The sequence below is a fragment of the Triticum aestivum genome, chromosome 5B, assembly GCF_018294505.1.
Source record: "Triticum aestivum cultivar Chinese Spring chromosome 5B, IWGSC CS RefSeq v2.1, whole genome shotgun sequence".
Classification (NCBI taxonomy): domain Eukaryota; kingdom Viridiplantae; phylum Streptophyta; class Magnoliopsida; order Poales; family Poaceae; genus Triticum; species Triticum aestivum.
In genome coordinates, this window is record NC_057807.1 from 590,389,245 (window position 1) to 590,408,894 (window position 19,650).

Genomic DNA, 19,650 nt, shown 5'->3' on the forward strand with positions numbered 1-19,650 from the left:
CTCCATTCCAAAACCACCATCTCGCCTCTCCCTCTTCTGATCTTCTCTCCATTGCAAAACCACCCCCTCTCCTCTCCATCATCTCCATTCCAAAACCACCTCCTCTCCTCTCCCTCTTCTCTATTGCAAGACCACCGTCTCTCCTCCCATCTTCCAAAGCTAGCACCAGACCACTCAGAACGACATCTATGGAGAGGATGCAGCAGCAAATCAGGCAGATCGCCAGCGGCGACCAGGCAAAGTTAGCCAGGTTGAAGGAGATCCTTAGTTGGTTTGACAATGAGTGGGAGATTTCGAGGACGATGCGGGCCATGTGGCAATGTATGCGAAAGAGCGAGACGGCGGTGATGAGGGCGGCGATGTACATGTACTCCTCGACGGCAGTCACACCGCAGTCCTCCGAGTTCATCGAGTATCTCCTATGGGCGATGGAGCAGACAGATTCGCCCGAGGCGACAGTCAGGCGGAGGTGGTGGGCGTACAGGTCGAAGGTCGAGCACCCAGAGGATAACAAATCGATCGAGTATGGTGTGCCATTCGTGAGGGTGCAGAGCCAAATGGAGCCACAGGAGTATTCGTTCTCCCACCGCAAGAGGAGGCCAGATGGCGCAATGTCGCTTCCCGACGTTCTCCACGGTTCCCTCGACGCTCGCCTCGTTTCAACAGTGGCGGTAGGGTTTAAGGTAAGCTTCTCACTAACCTAATCTTCCACCTGCTCATGCTTACAATCAGTGTGACAGCTAATGAAAATCATGCTTACAATCAGTCTCCGAGTACTACGCCAATCACCCTAAAATAGCTCTGGACCTTTGGGTCAAAGTTGTGACACAGTGTACAAATAAAGAAAAAATAGATTGGTGCTTCTTTCAGAAAGAGTACTCCCTAGAAAACTGCCAATATAAGCTACTAGTATTTGGTTAGAGGATTTGCTGCCGAGAAAGATCCACCCACATAGAGCGCCACACATCCCAGTGGTTGTGTTTGATGCCAATGCGTGCATACAACATGGTTGGTGTCGGTGATTTTTACTTGGCACACCTCGCACTCTGCATATATGCCGGTTCCATACGTACATTTGTGCAGTTCCACCAAAATGCAGCTGAATAACCCTGTTTGCACAGATAATGAAAAAGCGTGATTACATTATAGTGGCACTAGTTGATGAAACACACAAAATAAATAGAAGAAAATATTGCGATAGTATCATACTATGCCATGCTGCGAGGGCGAGATGGGCCCTGCGACGCCTCATACGGTACGCCTCATACTAGACATCGTCCCAAGTCTCCCAGATACAACTTCTGCCAGTGATGAACATCAGTGTACAACAGTAGTACAAGGAGGCGCCTTGAGACATTCAAATCTCTATTTTTGTACATATCAACTAAAATTAAGCACCCCAGTTTGCAGAAACGCTTAAACATTAACAATGGGACTAGTTGATGAAACATACTTTAACACAGAGAAGCACTTTCTTTATCTACATTGGAAATGAAATGATAGAGATGACACTCGCTCTATTTTAACTATATTATTACTTCATTTTATCAGTGACACTAGGGTCGAGCAGGTGGCAAACGAGGTGTACCGTGCGTCGCAAGGATGGAGGCCGGGGGTGCTTAGACTGGGATGCTGAAGCTGGCTCTTTCAGTCACCAACATGGATGATTCAATTCATGGGACCTTTTGGTGCAGTTCACCTAAAATGAAGCAATGTCCCGTGAGCTAGCAGCTTCTTCAAATTTTTTGAAGAAAAGGGCTCCAGCCCCGGTTCCATTTCCATCAAAAAACGAAACCCACAGAGCTTCTTCTTCATTATTTCCAATAAAATTGACCAACATCAAGGTTGGTTGTGAAGCTCCTGGAATGCTCAACTATAATTTGGATATCATTTGTGCAGTTCAACTAAGATCGAGCGTGAAATGTATATCTCTGTTTGCACAAAAAAGGTGGAAAGGAGGGTGACTAACAAGTAACAAGTGATGAAACATGCATCAAATGAAAAGAAACATGTTACTTATCTGAATGGCAATCCTACAAGGACAGTAGCAATTTCTAAAGCAGTGGCATTGCTAGATATTAGTGTGGGCATCAGGATTAACTATGACAACCGTTAAATATGACATTACTTTGGGCACGGGAGAGTAGGCGTACCAGGACAGTTGCATTTCTAATGAAAAGAACCAACTTATCTTAATGGGAAATTTTAGCAGGACATGTAAAGAAGTGCCATTGATTCATATTACTAGAGGCATTACATTGAAAACAACATTGGCTTAATGTGTCCTTACTTTTAACAGTGCGACTGCTACATTTTACCAGTGGCATTACATAAGAGTGGCTCGGGGCAACAAACATCAGAACAGGATATCTGGGTTGGCCCCATTTTTGTTCGGTATAGCCACCTTATACTGTGTGAGGCTAGCAAATCTAGTGCTGGACTTACTCTGTTGACTTGTCCCCCAGTCCCCACTTTCTTTCCCTTTTCAACCAATAGATCGGGTTTATATTGAGTTTGTACTGCGTTTCCCTTTATTTCCCTATTAGACCTAGATACCAGTTGGATAGCCAGTCTCTGCTACTTTTCGCCCCCATTATTTCCTCTTTCGACCAAGTCCTAGATTCAGGTAACAAATCCTCCCCCACCCCACCCCCTTTCTTCCTTGTTTGAACCAAGTAGTACTAGATTCGAGTGCATGAACTAGTTTTACCTCTTAAACGTAAAAAAATTAGGTGGTTTTCGAATAGCCAATCGATCCTATCTACGAGGGGGCCTAAGGAATAGTAAAAGTTACAAATGCAGCGACGTTAGGAGCTTGGGAAGTAGAGCAAGGCTGGTTTCGAAGGAAGTTATACCTGATGGTCACTGGGATGTCGCTAGGTGGGCGGCGGGAGGCCGGATCTGCCCACACTATGGCAGCAAGGAAGAAGAGGTCGGAGGCCCTCCCTCGCCAGTGGTGCTTGCGAGAGAACTGCAAGGCAGGCTGATCGGGACGCGCCCAACAGTGGGTAAGAGCCATCGCCGAGGACGACCGCGTGAACATTGCACCTTCTCACCTTCCTCGGCGGAGAGGATCCGGCTGGATCTGTGACCAGCGGTGAGCAGAGAGAGAGAGAGAGAGAGAGAGAGAGAGAGAGAGAGAGAGAGAGAGAGAGAGAGTGGCCACCGCTGTTGTGTTTAGATCCGGAGAGGCCGAGACGGTGTGAAGAGAGCAACACTAGCAAGCAAGCACGGAGGGTCCTGCCTATATAGTGGAGTAGTACTTATAGTTTTCTTTTGTCTACCGGAGCCGGCTTGACCTTGTCAATGACTGTCGAGAAGTCTTCATGCACGTGGCCCGGATGCGCAGTTGTTATCATTTTGATCTGAAGCGCCGGATTATAACATATAACACGAAAAAATGCCACATGACAAGAAATCATAACCTCACTGCACCAAAGGAGACAACATGAATCCCGACGGACAAACTAGAGGAGGAACAAAGCTCAAATTAAAGATAAACTCGTAGAAAAGGGCTCCGTCGATAGATGTCTAATTAACATAGCCGGCTTGACCTAGATGGCAGCCGAGTAGTCACTGTTCGTGCATGTGCCCGCAATGACTAGCCCAACGCAGTTGTCGCTGTTTAACCCTCGCAGTGATCCGAAGCACATGACACATAATTTTGCGAGATGACAAGAAACCTTTTTTAGATTTCTCACCACAACTACATCCATGTACAACACAACCTGCACGATATGTAGACGATAGCCAATCCAGGCATGTCTGCTGGAGTCTGGTCACATGCATGGACGAACTGATCTTCCGTGTCTTGTAGGGATCGTCCAGGCACCAACGTAGTACAACACGTCTCTAGTACTATCGCTCGTCTCCCTCTTCTATTAAGTCACCCGACTTGCGGGGCCGGGGAGTGTGGCTATGGTCGGTTCTCAATTGCCGCCCCACATGTGTGTGCGAACGCAATATGATGCGCGTTCCATTCGGAGAGCAGTGTGCCAGACCGACCGACCGTCTGGGGTGCGACGCGAACGCGACGTGCGTGCTGTATACTCCGTACATGTGTACCACCGTTTTCTAGACGCTTTGCTCCATGGCGCGGGCGCAATTCATGGATACAAAATTAGTATACTGTATACTATTTAAAAGTTGAGGGCGGGGCATTTCCTGCCCGGTAGGCGGCGGGACAGTTCCGCCTAGTCGGTTCAACAGAGATGCGAGAAGACGAGGGAGTAGGCTGCTGCAAATGTAGGGCTGTGTGATTTGACAGTGAGTTACTGCTAGATAGGTGGGGCCCCATGATTTGACTTGCCATTATCATTTTAACTGCGGCACTACGACCGGCGTGAGTCTCCCGATTCCTGACCACCTCCATACAGGTGCCTCTCCCAATGCTCCACCATGTAGTTGTAGAGGCTGGCTCTTGCATGAGAGCCCAATTCTCCACTTTTCCTTGCCTCTCTTTCCTCCACATATGCAAACATGCCATGTAAAGCGGCAAAGCGCACTATTGTACTTACTTGCTCCTACAAGTGTTTAAGCTTGCCACATAGGCATAAAGTCTGATGTGGCAAGTTAATCAAGAAAAGAGAGACTAGTTTGGTGACCCAAGGAAGAAACTGTGCTAAGCGCGTGTACCTAGGTGAAAAGACAATTTTGAGTCTATAGCTAATTAAATGAAGCAAACTTAGCAACACCATTTCATTGGAAGAGGTCACTCCTTGGCAAATGCAATAAATACTAGTACTCCCTGCGTCCCATTATATAAGAGCGTTTTTGACACTACACTAGCTAGTGTCAAAAACATTCTTATATTATGGGAAGGAGGGAGTACGAAGAAAGAGATAGAGAGGAGTAAAAAATAAACACTTATAGCCAACCTTATAGCAAACCTTGTTGTAGTATGAGTGACTAAGTGATGACTATGTATGACATGCCAACATCATATAGCCTAGCGCACCATGTTAAATCTCCAAGGGCGCGACCACGCGAGCGACGCGACGGTCGTGGTAGGCGCGACCATGATACAGGCTATTGGCAGCCCTTGGATCTGAGATCAAACGGTCGCATGCTAAGTTGCTGAAAATTTTAAGAATAACCCTCCAGGATAGGATATTCACCCATAGGTCTAGAATCACGCCATGCAACCGTTCGATCTCCGATCCAAGGGCTCTCGGAAGCTCGTATCATGGGAGAATGGAAAGCCACTACCCTGCCGTTCGCACGCTGGCAGTTCGCTCCAACTCTTTCCCGCACGTCCTTTAATACTATGGCGGTTCGCTCCTAGTCGTCCCATCCATTCACATTACGGCAGTTCCACTAATCCTAACCCTCCTCCCAAATCCATGGCGTCCCGAATCTCCCCGATCGGCGGTGAGTACAAGGTTAGAACCATCACCGGCGATGAGTTTGACGTCATCTACACCCGTACTTCCGCGACGGTGAAAGGATGCCTTTCTCGCTTCAGACGCATGTTCGAAAACTCACATGATGAGTGGGTCGCTAGGCTAGATGTTGAGTACACCACAGTCGTGGGACAAGAGAAGGATCTAAAGGACGAAGAGAGGAAGAAGCCCGCCGTGATCCAGGTTTGCGTACATAACGTTTGCTTGGTCTACCACATATGTCATGCCGACGTTGAGTGCCAGGATTTTAAGAATTTCCTCGAGGCCAAAACAGTCAAATTTGTTACTGTAGACATTAAGAACAACAAAGAAGTCCTGCGTCGGATAGGCCTCGTTATAGGCAACCCCTTCGACCTCCAGAAGAATCGGCTGGTGCCCTCTCGTCAGCCCTCAATGCTGACCCTGGCAGGAGCCATGGTTCATCCTTCGTACCGCAAACTGGAGAAACCACATTACACGTTTCATCGTCATGCATGGCAGAGGAATGTACTAGATATAGACCAAATCCACTACGCTGCAATGGATGGCTACCTTTGTTTCAATATCTATAAGGGTTGGATAAAGAGCAACAGCCAAGTTGGCGGTTCAAGCAAAGAAGTATCAGCCAAGAGGAAGAGGGACAAGGACGAAGTCGAGGACGTGGACGAGGACTCCAAGTAAGGTGGCAGTGTCGTTGCTCATGGCGGTTTTAAACTTCTAATGCAGTGTCTACCGGATTAGTTGCATAGTTTAATTTCAGGTGTGCTTAATTTAATTTGAGGGGTGTGTTGTGCTGAGCCCCCAGCAGAACTATGCTATGTTTCTTCTCATTACTTTAACTCTTTAGTATGTACATACTAGTACTAGTATTTCTTTAATAGAATTTAGCACCCCAAATTAAACACGTACTAGCTTTTTTAATAGTACTATATGCATAATTTGGCAATGAGCGCTCTCTATATGTACCGCCTTTTTTTAAAATTTCAATTTTTGCTCCATGGCGCAATCCATCGATAGTGGAGTACTACTGTACAAAAGTATACATTTTTTAAAAGGCTAGCATACTGTTCATCACACACACACACACACACACACACACACACACACACACACACACACACACACACACACACACATATATATATATATACAAACACAGACGGTCTATTCTGCTAATATTAGCAGAATAACTATTCTGCACACCACTTCCGCACTGCACGCTGAACACAAGTGCACGTCATTCTTTGAACCAAGTGTGCTGCAGTACTCACACGAGTGAACTTCTCGTCGGAAAAAACTGCACGCGTTATTTTTTCGGTACTATTTCCGCTTTAATTTTTTAACCGTTTATCGGAATGAGGCGTGTAATATACCGTTGAAAAGCTATGGATTAGGCGTAACTTCGACTTGTTCAATACCTTTTGAGATTCCACACGGTTTAAGAACAGTTTTGAAAATGGTGCGGCCCATGACGAGTGGTAGGGAGCGTTTTTGCAATTTCTTCTTAACCGCTCGTTGGAATGAAGCAAACGATACGCCGTTGGATAGATATCGTCGAGGCGCATCTTTTCTATATATAAATATTTCTCTAATTCGTCATGGTTTAAGAGCAGTTTCAAATTTACTAAATCGCAGAATTCTGTTTTTCAAGTTTTTTTAAATTTTCGGTACTGTTTTCGCTCCAGTTTTTGAACCGTTTGCCGAAACGAGGCGTGTGATACGCCGTTGGAAAGCTACGAACGAGGCGCAACTTTCATATGTTTAAATATTTTTGAAATTCCTTACGGTTTTAAGTTAATTTTGAAAATCGCGCGGCGGAGGACGAGTGGCAGCGGCCGTTTTTTGCGAAATTTTTGCAAACCGCTAGTCGGAGTGATTCAAACAATACGCCGTTGGAAAGATATTGATGATACGCAACTCTTTCATTTAGAACACTCTCTCTAATTCCTTACGGTTTAAGAGGAATTTCGAATTTACCGAAATGCGGACACTCTATTTTTCGCGACACACAAATCGATGTGGGTACTTCATCCGACTGAAAACCGCACTGCAACGGACGAGAAACCGCACTGCATCACATGGGTAAGAGAACTGCATGGTTTCTTTTTTGTGGAACGTAAATTTTTGAAGACGATGAAGAAAACCGCACTACTTTTAGACTGAAAACCGCACTGCATCAGACGGACTAGTGCACTGCATGATTTTTTTGTGGGGCGTATCCCAAACAAGATGGAGTGCACTTCATGTCGAGAGTTAGTGAACCGCAATACTATGAAAAGTGAACCTCGAGACTACCATAAATGGACTGTGACACTACCAAAAGCGAACCGTGTGATTTTTTACGTGCGTAGACCGCAGTGAGTGAGCAAGTGACCACATGTAATGAGAAGTGAGCTGCTTTTCGAGGCGTTTTGTTTTCGGATTACCAAGTGAACCACAAAGGAGTTTTATAGTGAGCTGCAATGAAAGAACAAAGTGAGCTTAAAAGCATACATAGTCATTCATTATTTTTTACACAGCCACACAACCATCTAGTACACAGTAGAATCAACGATGTAGTACCCAACAGAACTGCACTCGGGAAAAAGATTTGCTTATACAAAATGACCATCCATTCTTACTACCCTTTTCTCTCTGTGTTTCCCATAAACAACAAATCAAACTTCAAGATGAACATCGATGTTCTCTTCTGTTTCTTACTGAGTGCATTGCAAATGATTTCCTGAAGAAAAAAATAGTGAGCTACAAAACAAAAAAAGAGTGAGCTGCAAAACAAAAACTGAGCTGCTGCAAAACAAAACAAAACAAAACAAAACCGCAGGGACGAGGCGAGTGGACGGCATCAATTTTTCTTCCACACAACAACGAAGTGAGCTGCATAGAAGATTCAACCTTTTCCAATTATAATATTCCAATTTTTTTACACTTGGCAACAGAGGGAACTGCTGTGAGAGAGAAGATCACTGCAGCGACGAAACAAGTGAGCTGCACTTACAAACATATAAAAGTTACAATGACAGGGGACTTAAAAAATAAATCCACATTTTCTTTCCACTGGCGCACTGCATGTCCAATCCCCACAGTACTGCACCTGTATGCCCGTGGGACTGCAACCAAAACCTGGAAAATGCAAGAATATCAACTGTGAGCAAAAGGAAGATATAATGAACTAGTACAAAAAAGACACAGTGAAGTGCATGGCGACGGATCCGGCCGCGGCGAACAATAGGATGTCGAGGGCCGAGCCAGAGAGGAGGAAGGGGGAGCTCTCGCCGTTTGTCGGAGGGGAGATGTTGCGGGCGCCGCTGCTGTACGCCGAGGAGAACAACAACGGGGCCTGTTGTGGCGGCCGCGAACTGCAGGCCGAGCCGCGGTGAGCTTCACAGTGGCCGCAATGAGCTGCACGCCACGTTTTCTACGGATGCGGGAGCGATGCCTTCGCCGAATCTCATCCACAGTGGGCGAATCCCGTCCCCGATGACCAAATCCTATCTCATAGGGCCACGGAAGTAGAGGGGAGGTGTGGTCTCGGGAGGTAGCTGTCGGGATCCGGCACCCGGCGGGGCTCCGAAGGTTAGCGGGCTCACCCGGGGAGGGGGTTGAGGGAAGAAGGAGAAGGCATGCAGCCATGGTGGCGTGGATCTGGGTGGTTGTGGGGTACTGGGTGGTTGACGATGAGGATCCCGTCGGATCCATTGGTGGCTGGGCTGGGAGGCAGCCCTGAGCGCCAGCGGCGGCCGGGAGGAGAAGGTGAAGGTGGTGGTGGTGGGAGGCCGAGGCGGGGTTGCAAGGCGGCGCCCCATCATGAATCCGATGGAGACAGGGAGGTAGAGCCAGATCTCGTCTGATCCGGCCGTTGCTTGATGGGGCGTGGCCGGCGGATGTAGGTGGCTTGGCGGGGGCGGCGACCCAGTGCGGGGATGGCGTGGTGGCGGCGGAGGGGAGGGAGGTGGCCTGGCGGTGGAAGGTCGTCGGGCATGGGGGAGCCGCTCGTGTCGCGCTGTGAGGTGGTGGATTGCCCGGGTGGTGGAGCGGCCCCTAGCTTCGGAGGCATGAGCCCCCGGCGGCGCCGGTAGAGGAAGGTGGAGGGATGGTGGGAGGGAGGGGGTCGAGCCGGCTGAGGAGGAAGGTGGGAGGGAGGGTGTCGGTATCAAAACCGGCGGATCTCGGGTAGGGGGTCCCGAACTGTGCGTCTAGGCGGATGGTAACAGGAGACAAGGGACACGATGTTTTACCCAGGTTCGGGCCCTCTTGATGGAGGTAAAACCCTATGTCCTGCTTGATTGATATTGATGATGTGGGTATTACAAGAGTAGATCTACCACGAGATCAAGGAGGCTAAACCCTAGAAGCTAGCCTATGGTATGATTGTTGTTCGTCCTACGGACTAAAGCCATCCGGTTTATATAGACATCGGAGAGGGCTAGGGTTACACAGAGTCGGTTACAATGGTAGGAGATCTACATATCCGTATCACCAAGCTTGTCTTCCACGCCAAGGAAAGTCCCATCCGGACACGGGACGAAGTCTTCAATCTTGTATCTTCATAGTCTTGGAGTCCGGCCGATGATGATAGTTCGGCTATCCGGACATCCCCTAGTCCAGGACTCCCTCAGTAGCCCCCGAACCAGGCTTCAATGACGACGAGTCCGGCGCGCATGTTGTCTTCGGCATTGCAAGGTGGGTTCTCCTCCATGTTCCATGTGTTAGCCGAATAGTGTCCGGTTTCTTCATAAATGTTGCGCTCCTTGGCTTCCACGTCCAATAATGGCCCTCTTCCACGTGTTGTATGAATGCGAAAAGCCAGGGTATTTTTACGTTTTACCCCCCTAGCTGCGCGAATAAGCCGCCTATAAGAGAGGCGTGGATCCAGATCCAAATCACACCATCCTCCTTTTGCAAGTATTCATTGAAGCGCATCTGACAAGAATCCATTCCAACATGGATAGTCGACGCGGCTCCTCTTCCAGCGCTCCCAGTCCTCAGCCAGGAGATTGGAGGAGATGCTCAGTCCCGCATAGCGAGTTAGTGACGCTCCAAGCAGAGGGATACCTTCCCCCAGCCTTTATGGTTCCGGTTCGAGCCGGACTAGCCACCTACAAGGGTGGGAAGTAGGCGGAGAGCGTCCCCAATCCCTCCAAAGGAGAGCGGGTATGCTTCGTCCCCTACTTAATAAGGGGACTCGGATTTCCCATACATCCATTTCTCCGGGGCTCCTGGAGTTCTACGGACTCCAACTTCACCACCTCACACCTGCCTCCATTTTGCACATCGCGGGCTTTGTAGCTGTTTGCGAGCTGTTCTTGGGCATCGAGCCCCATTTTGCGCTGTGGAAGAGATTGTTTTGCCTCGTACCCCATTCTCACGAGGGGTCGATATATCAAGTGGGGGGAGCCGAAATATGGCGCATTGCCGGGACCGGATATCTATCCGGAACCCTGAAGAAGGCGTCCGAATACTGGCCTTCGGAGTGGTTCTATATGGAAGACGCCCCGCTGCCGGATCCAGTTCGGATCGGCCTCCCGGAGTTTAGCAGCGCTCCTCTGAAGAAATGCCTGAGCTGGCGCCCGCGGAGCCCTCAACGGGAAGATGATAGGAGCGTCCACTATCTGATGGGCCGGATACGGTTACTGACCCATTCCGGATTAACCATGATTGGAGTCATGGCCACATGCATTATGCGAGGGGTGCAGCCGCTCCAATATAGGGGCCACCCCATGTGGGATTTCAACAAGGAGAATGACGCCACCCGTCATGGCCGCAAGGGGCCGGGATCGCCGCCGATCTGGTGAAGATCCTGTCCGGCTTGTACAAGGGGGAGAAGGAGGACTTCCTCCGCACGAGTCCATTGAATGGATTATCCATGAATAACCCTCGGAGCTGGGTAAGCGGACATTTATATATCCGATCCGTGCTTTCAAAGATAAGTGTCTTACTTTATGATTTCGATGCAGGAACTACGCCGGGATGTGGAGGGCATAGAAAGCCCGACTCCAAAACCCGAGGATTCGGGAAGATCCCTTGATCCCGCCGCCGGAGAGGATCCGGACATAATGGTGGAACTGATTGACGGGGTGTTCCACTAGCTCAGCATAGACAATTCTCTAGTCGCCATTACGGCTGACTACCCTGGTTTAACCCCGGCTTCCCAGGTGAGCACGACCGAAGTCCTGACACCGTTATCTGTTTAATGCTTATTTCTGACCACCATGTACGAATGGTGCTTCACAGGAGGTGCCTTTACGGCGGGAAGCCGAGCCCATGGAGATCGACCAACCAAGGTCAGTGCGGCCCAGCAGGCGGAAGAGGAGTGCGGCGTGAATCGAAACGTCGCTGCAAAGGTATGGCGCACCATTGTCCTTTAAGGGAAAGACTCCTGGGAGGTATATTAATGCTCGTGATTCTTCCAGGAGAAAGAGCGCTCGCCGGACTGAGTCCGGAGAGGTTGCCAACCAAGCCTCCGCCAGCCAAGCTCCAACGCCTGGTCCGGAGAGGGAGGAAAGCGCAAGGTGCGAGCCGGATGCTCCTCCAACAGAGGATGCCGACAGGTTGTCCGCCACCAGGTCTGAGGTGGAGAGCGCCATGAATCACAGGCGCCGTCGGACAGTTCTTTGTGACGCGTGTTTCTCCCCAGAGGCGTTGAATGCCTTTAATGCGGGAGACCCGCACCTCCGTGCTGCTCAAGATGGTTTAACCAGAGCCACGGAGCAGTATGTAAAACACATACGGGTGAGGAATTTTAATAGTTATATATGCCAGTAGCCCCCGAGACTTAAAATAGTTAAACTAACTGATTTAAGGATCATTTGTTATGCAGGATCTAACAGAGAAGAATACCCACCTGTCCCAGGAGCTTCAAGAATGCAAGGCCCAACTTGAGGCCGCACTAGCCGCTGCCGGGGGAGCCACAGAGACCCCCTCTGGTAATTCATATTACGAAAAGAGAACTAGTTTATGAAGTGCGGTGTGTGTATAGTCTGACAATAATATTGCAGAGGGTGCCGGACTAGATCCGGACAAGCAACATCTGCTGCGCCAGCTGAAGGCCGGCGAGAAGGTGCTTATGAGGGTGCAACAGGAGAGGAACAAACTCCAAGATGCCAACACCCAGCTGGGCGAAGAACTAAAAGATGTTCGGGTCCAGCTGTCTAACTCCGTAAAGGAGAATCGGCGGCTTCGTCACGGCATTTATAGTAAGTGCTTGAGCAAACTCTTTTGAAAAGAAGAGTTCGACGAGGAAGTCGATTGACAGAAATGTGTCTGTAGGTGTGCTCACGGGTCATCCGGCGGAGGAGATGCCTGGTTCCACGGGAGACCCTCTTCCCGAGCTGCTGCAACTGCACGAACGTGTTCGGCAGGCGATGAGCAGCGTCGTTCAGGCCTTATGGCCTTCCGTCTCCCTACCCGAGGGTCTTGGAGGGCTTGCTGAGAAGCTTCAGGGAGTACGGCGGCGTCTCCGTCTGTGGAAGATATCAGCCTGCCGTCAAGGCGCCAGGGAGGCCTGAGCCATGGTGAAGACGTGGTACCCGAAGGCTCATCCAAACCACATGGCCGAGGTCGAACCTGCAGAGCCCGATGGGAAGGAGATCCATGTGAGCCTGATGTACGGCCAAGTAGAGATGGCCACAAAATATTCCCAACAGGTCTGTAAATTAGACAGCCTGTTAGATGGGATTGAAGAGGAGTACAATTAGTCAGTTTGACGATGTAATTTAAAGTGACATGTAAAATGCCTTCTAGCCAGATTGTAGATCGTTTGTCTTTGCGGACCTTTTCGCTTCAACCTCGGGACCCAATAGTCCGGAGTGTGTCCAAATACCCTTACGGTTATAAAAAGAAACTGGGGCATGCATGGAGACAAGGTGTAGGGGTCATGAGTGCTTTATCAGACAAGTGCCCAACTAGCTATGTTATATTACATGGTTAGTAAGAAACATCTTCCAGGGAGAATAGTTCCGTTAGGGGTTCCTTTCCCTGGGAGGCATGCCCTAAAGTGCATGACCGGACTGCGAAAAGAGCAAAAAAATCATCTGGGGGCAGATAAATAAATAAGTAATAAATCATCTTTCAGGTCACCGACCGAATATTCCCTTAAGAACGCTAGCCTTCGGCTTCACCCAGTCCGAGGTACACATCCGGCTGACCCGGTAGTAACAATCGCAGAGGTGCTCCCTTTACCACCTAGCCGAACAAACGGGAACGTAGGGGTAAGCACAGGATCCAGGCAACCCGGCTTGGCCAAAAATTAAGTCATATCGATGCATATAATGGTGAGTAAAAGGTACATGCAGAAGTATGACGCATGTGTTGGGCATGAAGTCCATATAAATAAGCTTCTGTTAAAGAAGCCCCCAGGTATAACGAGTGCGAGTAGCACATCGAGTGGGTGCGAACAAAGCACAGATCAGCCCTCAAGAGGCTTGTACTGAAAGAGGGAGGAAAAAGGAGGGAAAACAAAGACAGCGGAAAAATATGAAAGGTGGATGGAGGAAGGAGACGAACTCTGAGTCCGCCGCTAGGCGTAGAATCTTCGGAGACGGGCTGCGTTCCATGGGTTTGGCTCGAGTCGATTGTTAGATGCGTTGCGTAGACGGTATGCACCGCCGGTAAGGACTTGGTCGATGATGAAGGGACCTTCCCACTTGGGCTTAAGTTTGTCCTTTTTCTTGTCCGGAAGGCGTAGAACTAGCTCGCCAACATTGTAAGTTTTGGCCCGTACTTCTCTGCTTTGATATCTTCGAGCCTGCTGCTGATAGAATGCGGAACGGGATTTTTCCATGTGGTGCTCCTCCTCTAGGGCGTCCAAACTATCCTGCCGATCCAACTCGGCTTCTCTTTCTTCGTACATGCGCACGTGAGGTGAGTCATGAATTATATCGCAGGGCAAAACTGCCCCGGCGCCGTATACCATAAAAAATGGTGTGAATCCGGTAGTGCGGTTTGGCGTGGTCCGCAGCCCCTAGAGTACGAAGTCGAGCTCCTCTACCCAGTGCGTGTTAGATTCCGTGAGGGACCGCACTAATCTGGGTTTAATGCCGCTCATGATTAGACCATTTGCTCGTTCCACTTGACCGTTAGTTTGAGGGTGGTAGACTGAAGCATAGTCGAGCTTGATGCCCATGTTTTTGCACCAGAGTTTAACCTCATTGGCCATGAAATTCGTGCCGTTATCAGTGATGATGCTGTGGGGGACGCCAAAACGGTGTACTACCCCGGATATGAAGTCTATCACAGGTCCGGATTCTGCCGTTTTAACCGGCTTGGCCTCTATCCATTTGGTGAATTTGTCCACCATGACCAATAAGTATTTGTGCTTGTGGGTTCCCCCTTTAAGGGGTCCAACCATGTCAAGCCCCCAGACCGCGAACGGCCAAGTGATGGGTATAGTTTTGAGGGCGGTGGGTGGCATGTGGCTTTGATTAGCAAAGAGCTGGCAACCAACGCATCGTTGGACTAAGTCCTGAGCATCTTCCCGGGCTGTCGGCCAATAAAATCCTGTACGGAAGGCCTTGCCTACAAGGGCCCGGGCTGCAGCGTGGTGCCCGCCGAGTTCGGCGTGAATTTCAGCCAGGAGATTTCGCCCTTCCTCTTCGGAGATACACCTTTGAAGGACTCCGGTTGTGCTTTTCTTATAAAGTTCTCCCTCATGGACCTTATAGGCTTTAGATCGCCGAACTATGCAGCGGGCCTCATTTAGGTCTTCGGGAAGTTCCTGCCTGATTAAGTAGGCTAGGAATGGCTCTGTCCATGGGGCAATTACTGCCATTATTTCGTGGGCTGAAGGTGTTATTTCATTGGCTGAGCCACCGATTGTGTCAGAATGTTCTGTGTTGGGTGGTGCAGTTGGTTCCGGGTTGTGATTTCCGGACTCCTCTTCCCATAATACGGATGACTTAAAGAGCCGTTTCAGGAAGATGTTTGGAGGGACGACATCGCGTTTTGCGCCGATGCGTGCCAACACGTCTGCTACCTGGTTATTATCCCAGGCTACATGGTGGAATTCGAGTCCTTCGAACTGGGCTGACATTTTTAGGACGGCGTTACGGTAGGCTGCCATTTTCGGATCCTTGGCGTCAAAGTCTCCATTTACTTGGGATATTGCGAGGTTTGAATCCCCGCGCACCTCTAGGCGTTGAATGCCCATGGAGATTGTCATCCGGAGGCCATGTAGAAGGGCCTCGTATTCGGCTGCATTGTTGGAGTCCGTGTACATTATTTGAAGCACATATTGGACTGTGTCTCCGGTTGGGGATGTCAAGACGACGCCAGCCCCCAAGCCAGCCAACATTTTGGAGCCGTCGAAATGCATGATCCAATTGGAGTATGCGCCGTACTCTTTAGGGAGTTCGGCTTCGGTCCATTCGGCGATGAAGTCAGCCAAAACTTGCGACTTTATAGCTCGCCGTGGTTTGTAGGTTATGTCAAATGGTAAGAGCTCAATGGCCCATTTTGCAATCCTGCCCGTCGCGTCGCGATTATTTATAATATCGTTGAGAGGTACTTCGAAGGCCACCGTTATGGAACACTCTTGAAAGTAGTGTCGCAGCTTCCGGGATGCCATGAACACCGCATACGCTATCTTTTGATAATGTGGGTACCGGGATTTGCATGGAGTTAAGACAGTGGATACGTAGTACACTGGTTTTTGAAGAGGGAATTTTTGCCCTTTTGTTTCTCGTTCGACGACGAGTACGGCGCTGACAACTTGATGTGTTGCCGCGATATATAATAACATAGGTTCGCCCAAGTTGGGCGCGGCCAGGACCGGATTTGTTGCCAATATGGCCTTAATTTCTTCGAGTCCGGCCATGGCAGCATCCGTCCATTCAAAGTGTTCGGTGCGCCGGAGGAGGCGATAGAGGGGCAGCGCTTTTTCTCCCAAACGGGAGATGAAGCGGCTTAGGGCCGCCACGCATCCCGTCAATTTTTGTATTTGTTTGAGGTCTTTTGGGATATCCAATTGTGACAGAGCCCGGATCTTGGCTGGGTTTGCTTCAATTCCTCTACCGGATACGATGAAGCCCAAGAGCTTTCCGACTGGTACGCCGAAAACACATTTTTCCGGGTTGAGCTTAATGTCGTATGCTCGGAGGTTATCGAATGTAAGCCTCAAATCGTCTATTAGAGTTTCGACGTGTTTGGTCTTGACGACCACATCGTCTACGTACGCCTCCACTGTTTTGCCTATCTGGGTGGCCAGACATGTCTGAATCATGCGCTGATATGTTGCGCCAGCGTTTTTGAGCCCGAAGGGCATTGTGTTGAAGCAGAATGGTCCGTACGGAGTAATGAATGCCGTTGCGGCCTGGTCTTTTTCCGCCATCTTGATTTGATGGTATCCGGAGTATGCGTCGAGGAAGCACAATGAGTCGTGTCCTGGGGTAGCGTCGATGATTTGGTCGATGCGAGGGAGAGGGAAAGGGCCCTTTGGACAGGCCTTGTAAGGTCTTTGAAATCCACACAAAGGCGCCAGGATTTGTCCTTTTTTGGTACCATTACCAGGTTGGCTAGCCAGTCCGGATGTTTTATATCTCTGATGAATCCGGCTTATAAGAGTTTGGCTAGCTCCTCTCCCATTGCCTGTCTTTTGGGTTCGGAAAATCGCCGAAGAGCCTGTTTGACTGGCTTGAATCCTTTTAGGATATTTAGGCTGTGTTCTGCCAGCCTGCGTGGGATTCCTGGCATGTCTGAAGGGTGCCAGGCAAAAATGTCCCAATTTTCCCGAAGGAATTCTTGTAGTGCGACTTCTACATCAGGATTTAATTGTGCCCCAATGGAGGCCATCTTTGTAGGGTCCGTCGGATGGACCTGGATTTTGACTATTTCGTCTTCTGGTTTAAAAGAGGTGGACTTAGACCTCTTATCGAGTATCACATCGTCCCTATCCACCATGGAGCGCAGCGCAGTGAGTTCCTCTGCCGCTAGGGCTTCGGATAATGCCTCTAGGGCCAGTGCAGCTGCCTTATTTTTAGCGCGGAGTGCTATATCTGGATCACTGACAAGAGTGATTATTCCATTGGGCCCGGGCATTTTGAGCTTCATGTACCCGTAATGGGGTATAGCTTGGAAGATTGTGAATGCCTCTCGCCCTAACAAGGCGTGATATTCGCTGCCGAATGGGGCCACTTGGAACGTGACCTCTTCGGACCTGTAATTGTCCGGCGAGCCGAACAATACGTCTAGTGTGATTTTTCCTGTGCAGCGTACTTCTCGACTAGGGATTATTCCTCTGAAGGTTGTGCTGCTTCGCTCAATGCGACTCCAGTCAATTTCCATTTTTTGGAGGGTTTCCTCGTAGATGAGGTTTAATCCGCTGCCGCCATCCATGAGTACCTTGGTAAGACGAAAGCCATCCACTATTGGACTGAGGACCAATGCGGCTGGTGCTCGAGCTGTTCGGAATTTAGGTTCGTCGCTGGCATTGAAGGTGATAGCCGTGTCGCTCCATGGATTTGTTGTTGCTACTTGGTAGACTTCGGCGAGGCTGCGGATTGTTCGTTTTCGCATGTTATTTGATGCGAAAGTCTCAAAGACTGTTAATACCGAACTGGTACTGTTGGGCTGGTTGCTCGGGGCTAGAAGGCCTTCGCCACTTTTGGCCACCTGCCGTAGTATCCAACATGCTCGAAGGCTATGTGTTGGAGTGGCGCCCTCCGTACTGTGGATTTTACAGGGTCCGTTGAGCCATCCCTCCAGTACGGTTCCGTGCCCTTTAGGGGTTTTTTGCTTTTTGGTTTTTAACCCAGGTGCTTGAGTATGACGCACCCTTTTATTTCGAACTAGGGTTGTATTCAGGGACGGATTGTCCCAAAACCTGGTTTCGGTTTTCCAGGCACTCTCCATCGCACAATATTTTTGTACTATGGTCGCCAGATCGGCGAAGCGTGTAACTTTGCGATGACTTATGGCGTTCATGATTCCCTTGTCCGTGCAATTGTTGCAGAAAATTGAGATTGTGCTTTCCTCACGGCAGTCTTTTATCCTGTCCATGACCAGGAGGAATCTGGCCCAGTAGTGATGTACTGTTTCATCCGGCTCTTGCCGTATTTGAGATAGATCGCTCATGTTTGGGTGGGCGGGCAGAATTAAATTCGGAACCCCGCCCGATCTGAGGCTTAAAGGCCGAGAAGTTTCCGGATTTGGAAGCTTGGATTGCCGGATGTTATCCAACAAATCTGCTCCGATGCCTGACTTTAGGTTCGGTACTTGATTGACATCCATCCCTCCGCGGGAATCCGGCATGAAGGGATCGGGAATCCGGACATAACTAGTCTTTAACATAGAGGAAGAGTCGCCGCGTTGTTCCTCTACCACGACAACATGGTGGGTAGCCCGGGGAGAATTAATTTCTCTCAGATCGGTTTTAAGCCCAATCTGTCATAGTCCGTGGTGACTCCCAGGGCGGCGATGCGATCCAAGAGCTCATTTACGGAGGAGAGCTCCATCGGATCTAGCTCCTCGGCGAATTCCGAGTTGACGTGAAGATCGCTTTTGATGACTCGAGAGGTCATTGTCGGAGCGGCGGCCGAACAGGCGGTCATAAGAAAACCGCCTAGCCGGATAGTTTGGCCGGGGGCCAAAGCTCCCTCGACGACGGCGCCATCTTTAAAGATGGGAAAAGGCATCCCTCCTGATCGCGACGGCATAGAGGAACTCTCAATGAAAGCACCAATGTCGGTGTCAAAACCGGCGGATCTCGGGTAGGGGGTCCCAAACTGTGCGTCTAGGCGGATGGTAACAGGAGACAAGGAACATGATGTTTTACCCAGGTTCGGGCCCTCTTGATGGAGGTAAAACCCTACGTCCTTCTTGATTGATATTGATGATGCGGGTATTACAAGAGTAGATCTACCACGAGATCAAGGAGGCTAAACCCTAGAAGCTAGCCTATGGTATGATTGTTGTTCGTCCTACAGACTAAAGCCATCCTGTTTATATAGACACCAGAGAGGGCTAGGTTACACAGAGTTGGTTACAATGGTAGGAGATCTACATATCCGTATCGCCAAGCTTGTCTTCCACGCCAAGGAAAGTCCCATCCGGACACGGGACGAAGTCTTCAATCTTGTATCTTCATAGTCTTGGAGTCCGGCCGATGATGATAGTCCGGCTATCCGGACACCCCCTAGTCCAGGACTCCCTCAGAGGAGGTCGAGTCGGCTGAGGAGGAAGGTAGGAGGGAGGGGGTCGGGCACGAAGACAAAGTGGGAGGGAGGGGGTCGGGCACGAAGATAAAGTGAGAGGGATGGTGGGTGATTTCGTTGCGGGA